The sequence below is a fragment of the Scylla paramamosain genome, chromosome 11, assembly GCF_035594125.1.
Source record: "Scylla paramamosain isolate STU-SP2022 chromosome 11, ASM3559412v1, whole genome shotgun sequence".
NCBI lineage: Eukaryota > Metazoa > Arthropoda > Malacostraca > Decapoda > Portunidae > Scylla > Scylla paramamosain.
The window spans coordinates 22478100-22486022 of record NC_087161.1 but is presented as its reverse complement, the minus strand read 5'-3'; the positions used below and the strand labels follow the sequence as shown (position 1 = coordinate 22486022).

The 7923-nt window shown below is 42.1% G+C and overlaps 1 long non-coding RNA gene and 1 other non-coding gene across 2 annotated transcripts in view; both read left to right on the top strand.

Annotated features, from left to right (window-relative positions):
* The window catches only part of LOC135105082 (uncharacterized), a 46786-nt gene that overhangs the window by 22368 nt on the left and 16495 nt on the right, over positions 1-7923 (top strand). The gene's annotated exons all lie outside the window — the stretch shown is intronic.
* Positions 2023-2095, top strand: Trnar-ucg (transfer RNA arginine (anticodon UCG)). Its single transcript has one exon. It is a non-coding gene; the product is annotated as a tRNA-Arg (tRNA).

The following is a 7923-nucleotide window of genomic DNA, read 5'->3' as shown; positions in this document are numbered from 1 at the left end:
GAAGGAATGCGGTGCAGCGGGTTGGATCTCATTATAGGATACCACTGACGCTAGATAGCCATCGGGTTCGATACCAAATGGTGACTGCGCCGGGGATCACAGTACTTGGGGACACAGAGGGGCTAAAAGACGCTGGGCGGCGGATCAGATCACCTGTTTTAAAGCTGATTCTGTTTGTGTTTGGCGCGAGGGAGGAAGGGAAAGGAAGGGTTACAGAGGGACGGTGCAGTGTTGTATTTCTTCCCTAACACGAGATCGAAAGTAAAAGTGATTTATTGCGTAGTATTTTGTGGGTATCTTGTAACAAAGCGGAGTAAGGTTTGGTTCTTCATGGGTGCCTGCTATGAAGGACTGACTTGTAATGACTGGAAAGCATTAATTATACCCTCTTATGTATCGATAAATATCTACGAGTAGATGGCTATCAGCTCGCGAAGAAAGGAAAAGAAGGAAAAAAATAGCAACAATAGCATTCAGTCCCATTTCTTGTTAATGAATCACTGGTTATTCGGTAATTAGTGGAGATACACAGATTCTCCCAAAAACATTCATCCCATTACGAATACAAATGAAGGGAAATAAGAAAACTTCACGAGAACACAAAGCCGTTGTGTTTAATTAATGAAAGTCTCGATCTTGTAAATGTTTACACGAAGGGACTCGCTGCTGACGAAGGGAATAGAACACAAAGAGAGAGAGAGATAAGTAGTGGCAACAAGACAAGGCGAAACACAGAGACAAGAAAACGGACATAGAGGGAGAAACTGAAAGTGAGGCAGGATAAACAATAAAGCATTCAGATGGACAAATAAAGGGAATGAGATAGTAAAAAAAAAAAAAGGTAATGGACCACAAAGAGAGAGGACCAGAAACAACAAGACAGATAGAAACAGAGACAAGAAGATAGACGGAAAAGGATAGACTGAACATGAGGCAGGTATTCAGATGAATAAAGGAAGTGAATGAGGTAATAAAAAAAAAAAATGAAGCTCAAAATCAGAAACAAGAGATGAACAGAAAATTAGACTGAATAAACAATAAAACAAAATAGAAACGTTAAGAGGAGGAAACAACAGACAGACAGAGACGAAAAAAAGAGGATAATCAAAGGCAGGGAGAGAGAGAGAGAGAGAGAGAGAGAGAGAGAGAGAGAGAGAGAGAGAGAGAGAGAGAGAGAGAGAGAGAGAGAGAGAGAGAGAGAGAGACTGTGAGATAATTAGCAACACAGAGACTAGGAAGCGGAACAAATAGAAAATGAGATCGTAACAGACAGACAGAAAGAAAGAAAATTAGACGTAAAAATATACAAGTGCGCAGAGACACCTAAAAAAATGTGAAAGATTGAAAAAAAAAAGACAAAAACACAAAAAGAAAGAAAAAAAAAAACACGTAACCCAGACATAATATATACAAACAGACCAGATAAAATATTAAACAAATAATAAAAAATTATATCTACCTTGATGGGGGAACAGGGCAAAACTTTTCTAAGGGCAGGGGACACTGAAGCTACATGGACAGCGCCGGAGCCTTGGGGGAGCGTGTAATGGGCTCTTCATCTCTTCCCTATAGAAACTCTGGGACAGCGGCCTTGATGTATGGGAGAGCTCCTGTGTGAGGTGAGGCGGGGGGAGAGGTGGTGGCGGCGGTGGTGAAGGTGGTGGTGGTGGTGGCGGGGGTGGTTGGTGGTGAATGGAAAGGCGAAATATGAGGAGTGAGTTCCCTTCTGCCAAGTGGAGCAGAAAGGTGAAGGATGAGAGAGAGAGAGAGAGAGAGAGAGAGAGAGAGAGAGAGAGAGAGAGAGAGAGAGAGAGAGAGAGAGAGAGAGACTTTCAGACAGACAGACAGTCAGACTGACAGACAGATGATGTGACAAGGACTTGTGAAATACGGGTAATATGAATATGTAGGTTCTCTCATAAATGTTATAAAAAAGCTTATTTTGAATATATACTAATACCACAAACTACTTGGGAAATAACGATCAATGGATACACAAAAAACAAAAAGTCAGACATATCGGACCGTGTGGCCTAATGGATAAGGCGTCGGACTTCGGATCCGAAGATTGCAGGTTCGAGTCCTGTCACGGTCGATGATGTGTAACCTGTTTTTTTTTTTTTTTAGAGATTACTTTTCAATTAATATCTTGGTAAAAAAAAAAGAAAAAAAGAAAGAAAGAAAAGAAAAAGCAATAAACACATACTAAAAGGTAGGAATAAAAGATTACAAGAACGTAAGGAAACTGCTACAAACCACAGATAACTGTACTCTCGGCAGCTCCTGAGTACTTAAAACTTACTATCTGCTTTGGTCATTTATTAACTCATCAAACCTCCTTTTGAAACTATCGAATGTGGATGAAAAGGAAATTTATCACCAGAGCCTCGATTATATCCTCCACCTGCGAATCTAATTGAGATGATATCACTTAAAGAGACATTCGAACATGCGTCTGTGTGTGTGTGTGTGTGTGTGTGTGTGTGTGTGTGTGTGTGTGTGTGTGTGTGTGTGTGTGTGTGTGTGTGCATCGTTCCATCCCAGTCTCACTTCCTACATCCCCCGAAATCTCCCTCAGACACGCCTCTCTCCAGAATATTCTCACTGAGGCTGTTGGCACGGAATAAGTCTCTTTCCTCCCGCACGCTATCTCTCCCCTTCCCCTTCTCCATTTCCCTTGTGTTGAATCAGGACAAGTGAGGGACAGGTGAGGGGCACCTGTAATCCGTTCCCGGTGTCTCGTGGCTGGCCTTAATTAGGTTGGCACGTCAAGGTGAGATGATTTGGTGACGAGGATTACCTGCTCGTTTTGGCACGAGAGGGAAGGGTGTGTGTGTGTGTGTGTGTGTGTGTGTGTGTGTGTGTGTGTGTGTGTATTGGTATTGGTGTGCTAGTGTTAGTGTCATTATTATTGCTGTTGTTATTATCTTTTTTGTTTGTTACTATTATTACTACTACTACTACTACTACTACTACTACTACTACTACTACTACTACTACTACTACTACTACTACCACCACGACCGCTACATAAACCACAGCATCACCACAACTATTATTACCAATACCATTGTATCCAACTTGCATCTCCTTATCTTTCAATCTCAACCACTCACTCCTCCCGTCCCTCCCTCGCTCCTACCTCCTTCACTTTACCTCCACACCCCCCTCGGACACTCCCCGCCCCCCAAGGGAGAGAGTGTCACCACCCGGGCCTCCCTCCAGCCTCCCTATCTCCATACCAGCATCTTCTTCTCTATGCCTCATTTATCATCATTACTCACTTCACAATTGCCTCATTATCATCTCCGCCCAGGTATACAAAAGAGGGAGGAGGGAAAAACACGCACTAGAGACGATAGAGAGAAAGAGAGAGACGGAGAATCGACAGAAGAGCGGCAGGTAGAGAAGGAAATGTGGCAGAGTAAATTGAAAAAGAGGATTAAGGTGATATAAATAGAGGGAGGAAAGGTAGGACAATGAGAGAATGGAGGAGGAGGATAGGTGGACAAGGAAGAGGAGGCCTGAAGTAAAGCAGTATTGGTAAGAGAGAGAGAGAGAGAGAGAGAGAGAGAGAGAGAGAGAGAGAGAGAGAGAGAGAGAGAGAGTGAGTGAGTGAGATAAATAGTGAGGGGAATGCATGAAGACGAATGATTCTCCCGCGGTACTTCTGGTGGTGTCTCCCTCCCGCCGCCATGACTCAGCATCCGCCGCCCATTACGAGACTCCTGCCGACGATGATAAAGCGATCGAATTCTTCATCCTTCCCAGGCGTCGATGCGAAGTTGTTTTTTTTTGCTCTTACCCTCCCTCTTACTCCTCCTCCCTCGCTCCTTCTCGTCTCCTCTTATTCTATTAGCGAGAAGGATTATGGAGAGAGGCGTAGGGAAGGGGATGGGGTTGGGTAGGGTTGGCTCTAAGCAGGGGGTAAAGGGGGTGGTAAGATAGATGGATGGATAGATTTATAGATAGATTAGATAGAGATAGATAAATGTGTAGATAAAGAGATACAGGTAACGAAGGAGGAATGTTTGTATAGGGAAGAGAAGGCATTGCTAATGTTATATATTGGCGTGTAATGACGATGATGTTTTGTTTTTCTCTCTCTGACTCATTGCATTAGTGAAGAACAATGTGTAAGATGCCACGAATGCAAAATACGTATTGCAAACTTTTGAAAAGACTGAGCTAAGGGATAAGGTTATTTATATACTCTCTCTCTCTCTCTCTCTCTCTCTCTCTCTCTCTCTCTCTCTCTCTCTCTCTCTCTCTCTCTCTCTCTCTCTCTCTCTCTCTCTCTCTCTCTCTCTCTCTCTCTCTCTTATAGTGTGTGTGTGTGTGTGTCTCTCTCTCTCTCTCTCTCTCTCTCTCTCTCTCTTATAGTGTGTCTGTGTGTGTGTGTCTGTGTGTGTGTGTGTGTGTGTGTGTGTGTGTGTGTGTGTGTGTGTGTGTGTGTGTGTGTGTGTGTGTTTGTGTGTAAACCCGCCAATTCTGTAGTAAACTCAGGCTGGAATCCATATATTCCCGCTGTATTTGGAGTGCTCGCCTCCACGCCGCCGCCGCCGCCGCCGGGGGCCGAGCGGCGAGGCAGGAGACGAATGGCTCGTGTTTGTCAGTAGACGATCGAGATTCATGGATTCCAACCCGATACAGCAGAGCGTCCAGGTGGGCGGCCAGAGTAAACGCTTTACCTGTGGGTGGCACAAACTCCTTATACTTTTTTATCTCTCTTTTTTGGACTTAAGTGTAATGAGATACAGTGGCATCTTAATTTACTCCCTGAATTAATTGGTAAATGCGTATAGGTACAATTTTTTTCCGCTACGCCCATACTTAAAGATCGCCTTTTTGTCCCTAAGTATAATGAAATACAATGGTATCCTGTTTTGCTTCATGAATTAATTGACAAATGCGTATACAATCCTATTTTTCTTTTCTCTTTTGCACATTCTTCTTCCTTACACTTTTTTAGGGGATTGTCCCTAAGTATAATGAAATACAGCAATATCTTTTCCTTCCCGAATCAAATGATAAATACCTGTAGACTTACCTATTTATGTGTTCTTTGTAAATGCTAGAAATTTTTACGTGTTTCTTATTTATTTTTCATCTAATTTGTTTATCTATTTATTTATTTATCTATTTATTTATTTATTTATTTTTATCTATTTATTTTTTTTCGAAGGCAAGAGTTGTAAGGCAACAGTCGTGGTCTTGGAGAAGGCGGTGCGCGGTGGTACAGAGGCAGTACCAAGTGGAGGAATGCCATTTGCGGTGGTGACGAATGAGACGGTCAGGGATAAAGACTTGCACGCGTTTATTTATTCATGTGCCTCAATAGTCATTCCTTAGTTTACCTTCCATATTTCTCTCAACAGGTAACGCGGGGATAAGTATTGCCCCTGTCATGTCGCAATTGTCAGTGTTTGTTAAGCGCGTGTTTTATGGCCTCGCGGAATAGCAAGTGACCGCCACATGCCGTCAAGATTCGGAGAGAAAAATAGGAAAATGACAGCGACGTAGAATAGCTAATGGGTGCTCGCGTCAAAACTAAAAGTATGCATAAAAAAAAAGTTTAAGTGTTTATATGGAGTTTTTACCAGGATGGCTTAGCTTGAGAGTGTGGCGATGGTTTAGCTCGGGAGTGTGGCGATCAATGCAAATACATTCAAGGAAGAGCTGAAGGCAACGCATGTCAAAAGTAAAAGTGTGCTTAAAAAGAGAATGTTTTTATAAAGAGTTTTTTTTAGCGTAGTGCTGCTTCAGGATATGTGATCCATACAAATATATTACTGGAAGAACTGAAGGCAATTCATATCAGTAACGTAAGTATGTTTATAAATTGAAGTAGAAGGTATCAGTTGTTTATTTTATGTATTTAATTCATTTTATTATTTTTATTTCATTCATTCATTTTATTATTTTTAAGTGAGTGTTGCTATCCAATCCATTATTACTTCAGAAATTGTAAGGATGGAAAGCACTTAACTTGTCTACACTGAATGTGAGTCAGAAAAACACGTATTTTTCAGGACGCAGAATTTATTGACACACACAGGAAGGAAAATATCTGACACTATTTTCTGTTCTTTATGCTTTAGGAAACAGAGCTTCGGTCACCGGATACAAGCAGTGTCCACTGCCATTTCTGGTTATATCTGAAATAATAAAAAAATAAGAGTCAGAACACTATTACACACAAAAATACCGTAATAATTTAATCACAAGTACTCAAAATAAAGACTCAGTTACCATCTGCTTACCAGAAGAAAATATTGATTCTCTAAAGAACGGAAGTACTATTAATGATAAATTTTGTACATTAATCTTCAAGAAGTCTTGTGCTTATTTTAATCTATGTTTTCATCTAGGTCTTTATATCATTTAGTAGTTCTTGTTGAAGATATTAATGTACACAAGAAATAGAACACACACACACACACACACACACACACACACACACACATACAAATACTTTATAATCCACTTCTCTTCCCCCTGTTTCCCCCCCACCCCACACACACACACACACACACACACACACACACTCACACTGCTTTCCCTTCCATTCCCCACATTCCCACATTTCCCTCCGTGGGCATCATTGTGAGGTGACACGTGTCGGGGTCGTTTCAATGGAGCCCCGAAGGCCAGTGTGATGATCCGACCCTTAACACCGCAGGCCGGGGGATCGTGTTACCCTCTCCTCCTCCTCCCCCCGTGATCCGATGCTCTTTTGTCCGGATTACATGCAGTTTCGCATATGATGACACAGCTTAGTGGGCGAGGCTCGAACTTGATGTTTTCCGGTACTGTAGTGTGTGTGTGTGTGTGTGTGTGTGTGTGTGTGTGTGTGAAAACGTGAGATAAAGTTTGTTATTGAAAGGGAAAGTCATGGTAAGTTCTCTCTCTCTCTCTCTCTCTCTCTCTCTCTCTCTCTCTCTCTCTCTCTCTCTCTCTCTCTCATTACATCCACCTGTTTTGTTTGTTTTCCCACTTAGCACCTGAAACTCGTAGCACGGTGAACAGAAAAGAATGAAACGCTTCAGGTGAAAATGACTTGAAATGTATTCCATGTATTCGTGTCCCTGTTTTCAGGTGCACCCGATCGCGTTTTAACACTGTACACGTGGAATTCTCGCAAACTAGACCGCAGTGCAATTACTTTTTGTCTCCCTCGTTCTTTCTCTCTTTGACGGAACGCTGTCATAGTGTTCTCTTTGTATTCACTGCTTGCTTAACTTTACTTTACTCGTTTGTGTTGGATTAGTGGCCTCGAGCGTGGTTCTGTCTGATTCGAACCGCACCTGAACTCCGTCGTTTGTAGGAAGGCAGTAGGAAAAGAGAGGCAGCAGAGGGGAGTATAAGGTTAGTAAAGGTTCACTAAAACTTTTTAATGACTAGATTCATTGTTTAAAGTCTAGGAAGAATCCTTGAACCAGTGAAAATGCGAGTCGAACCACGATTTCTAACTGTTCTGTTTTAATTCGAACTTAAGCAGAATTTATAAATGACTTGCATCATTGTCTAGGTTTATGGATTTCGGAACATTTCAAGTCTGTTTTTTGGCGATAGGTATTATAAGATAAGCACAGTAAAGAACATGGAACAGTGAGATTAGTGAGAGAATGTATTGAGTTTTAATTCTACGCCAGCAGTCTGTATACACGTCATCTGTTGGGCTCCAGCTGTACTAGCAAACAGTTGGCAGATGCGGCGGGATGATGCCGCCACGCAGTTACCACGCAGCTGCCTTGCTTCCTGAATATGCATCGTTTTTTTGCGGCTGTTGTACTTGTGAGTGGTGTGTTATCAGGTTGTACGCGAGGATGTGGCATGGTGAGTCTGACAACGCCGTGTTGGGTGTAAGACTTGTACGTTTACTTTGATAATGTGATCGTATTGACGTAAACAAGTACAAAT